General features: G+C 51.4%; 1 non-coding gene across 1 annotated transcript in view; it reads right to left on the bottom strand.

The window, feature by feature from the left end:
• Positions 1-1,235, bottom strand: part of LOC146142374 (small subunit ribosomal RNA) — a 1,811-nt gene extending 576 nt beyond the window's left edge. The window contains exon 1 of the ribosomal RNA XR_014500100.1: positions 1-1,235. This exon is cut by the window's left edge and continues 576 nt beyond it. This is a non-coding gene — a ribosomal RNA (small subunit ribosomal RNA).
• Between the last annotated feature and the right edge of the window lie 1,265 nt (positions 1,236-2,500).

Genomic DNA, 2,500 nt, shown 5'->3' with positions numbered 1-2,500 from the left:
CTCACTGTGTCCGGGCCGGGTGAGATTTCCCGTGTTGAGTCAAATTAAGCCGCAGGCTCCACTCCTGGTGGTGCCCTTCCGTCAATTCCTTTAAGTTTCAGCTTTGCAACCATACTTCCCCCGGAACCCAAAGACTTTGGTTTCCCGCAAGCTGCCGGAGAGGTCGTAAAACTAACGCCCCCCGATCGCTAGTTGGCATCGTTTATAGTCAGAACTAGGACGGTATCTGATCGTCTTCGAACCTCTGACTTTCGCTCTTGATTAAAGAAAACATTCTTGGCAAATGCTTTCGCAGTCGTTCGTCTTGCGCCGATCCAAGAATTTCACCTCTAACGGCACAGTACGAATGCCCCCGTCTGTCCCTCTTAATCATTACCTCGCGCTCCGAAAACCAACAAAATAGAACCGAGGTCCTATTCCATTATTCCATGCACCATTATTCAGGCGAATCGCCTGCTTTGAACACTCTAATTTTTTCAAAGTAAACGTTCCGGCCGCCGCCGACACTCAGTCAAGGGCACCGGCGGAGAACCGGAGGTGAGGCCAGGACGGCCAGTACACGCCTTGCGACGGACCGGCCGCCTGCGCCCAAAATCCAACTACGAGCTTTTTAACCGCAACAACTTAAATATACACTTTTGGAGCTGGAATTACCGCGGCTGCTGGCACCAGACTTGCCCTCCAATGGATACTCGTTAAAGGTTTTAAAGTGTACTCATTCCAATTACAGGGCCTCGTTTAGAGTCCTGTATTGTTATTTTTCGTCACTACCTCCCCGCGTCGGGAATGGGTAATTTGCGCGCCTGCTGCCTTCCTTGGATGTGGTAGCCGTTTCTCAGGCTCCCTCTCCGGAATCGAACCCTGATTCTCCGTTACCCGTAAGAACCTCGGTAGGCCAGTACCGTACCGACGAAAGTTGATAGGGCAGACACTTGAATGATCCGTCGCCGGTGCGAGACCGTGCGATCCGCAAAGTTATCCAGAGTCACCAAAGGTTGCGGGCCGAAGCCCGGTCGGTTTTTGGTCTGATAAAAGCACGCCTCCCGCGAGGTCGGCGCTTCACGCATGTATTAGCTCTAGCATTTCCACAGTTAACCACGTAAAACGTACGATCAAATGAACCATAACTGATTTAATGAGCCATTCGCAGTTTCACTGTACGAGAGCTCGTACTTAGACTTGCATGGCTTAATCTTTGAGACAAGCATATGACTACTGGCAGGATCAACCAGGTAGCTACTTTAGCGTAGCCCCGAAAGGCCGACGAAGGAGGTGCCGCTGATGCGGCGCCGTCGCTCGGTCGATGCGAAACCCGAAGGCTTCTCCGTTAAAATTTCGTTCTTTGCTCGGCTGCCCGAACTCAGAAAACCGTCACCGCCCGTCGCACCCGCCGGAGTAAGACTTCGTCGGCAGGCCTTTCGACCGCCACGTCGCCAACACCGGCGCGAGCGCAACGCACGCCAGACAACTTCGCCGAAGCGACCGCTCAGAACCCGACAAACTGACACTCGGCTCTTCGCGCAGCAGCAACATCTGCCCAGCGAGCCAATCGCCTTTTCACCGATTCTTTACTTGTCGAAGCTTGTCAGCTCCCACAAGTATAGCAAAGATGAGTGTTGTCCCTGGGGTCTTCCGTTTGAAATTCTAACGTAAAAAAAAGGTGCACGATTGCGCCAGGTGTTGAACTATTGCGAGGCATATCACACGCTCGCGCGGCCTATACAGGCGCTTGCTCGCGCGCGCGGCCAAAATATGTTCAATGTTCGCGCGGCCGACATATATTCAATGCTCGCGCGGCCTAAACAGGCTCATGCTCCCGCGGCCGAAATGTACTCAATGCTCGCGCAGCCTAAATAGGCTCTTGCTCGCGCGCGCGGCCGAAATATATTCAAAGCTCGCGCGGCCTAAACAGGCTCATGATCCCGCGGCCTAAATATGCTCTTGCTCGCTGGGCGGAAATATGCTAAAGCCCGAGTGCGCGAAAAAAAAAATTGTAAAGGACAGTCACAAAAAAATAAAGACCTGCCCTCTATGTGAACGTGGAAAGGCCCGCCGCGCGGCAAAAAAGTGTCGAAAAGAAAAATCGAAAAAAATTGCAAAGGACTGTCGACAAACTTAAAAAATTTCGCCCCGATGTGAACGTGCAAAGGCCCGCCGCGCGGCAAAAAAGTGTCGAAAAGAGAGATCGAAAAAATTGCAAAGGACTGTCGAAAAACATAAAAAATTTCGCCCCGATGTGAACGTGGAAAGGCCCGCCGCGCGAGCGAAAAATTGAAAAAAAAAAAATTGAAAAAAAAGACTAAGTGTCGGCGGCGAAAAAAAAACTTAGAAAAAAAACAACCTCGCGCGCCCGGAGGCGTTCGAGATCGCTTTTAGCGCCCGACCTTGCGGACAAATCGATAGATCTTGAGGCTTACTCTCAACAAATCGCAGTGAAGATACTGCTCTAGTGATTACGACACCCCGGTCTTCAACTAGGTCGTTTACGAATGATTTAGCA

This window comes from Ascidiella aspersa, chromosome 5 (genome assembly GCF_963924565.1).
Source record: "Ascidiella aspersa chromosome 5, kaAscAspe10.2, whole genome shotgun sequence".
NCBI lineage: Eukaryota > Metazoa > Chordata > Ascidiacea > Phlebobranchia > Ascidiidae > Ascidiella > Ascidiella aspersa.
Note: the sequence above shows the minus strand (reverse complement) of the source record. Positions and strands in the feature narration are given on the sequence as shown.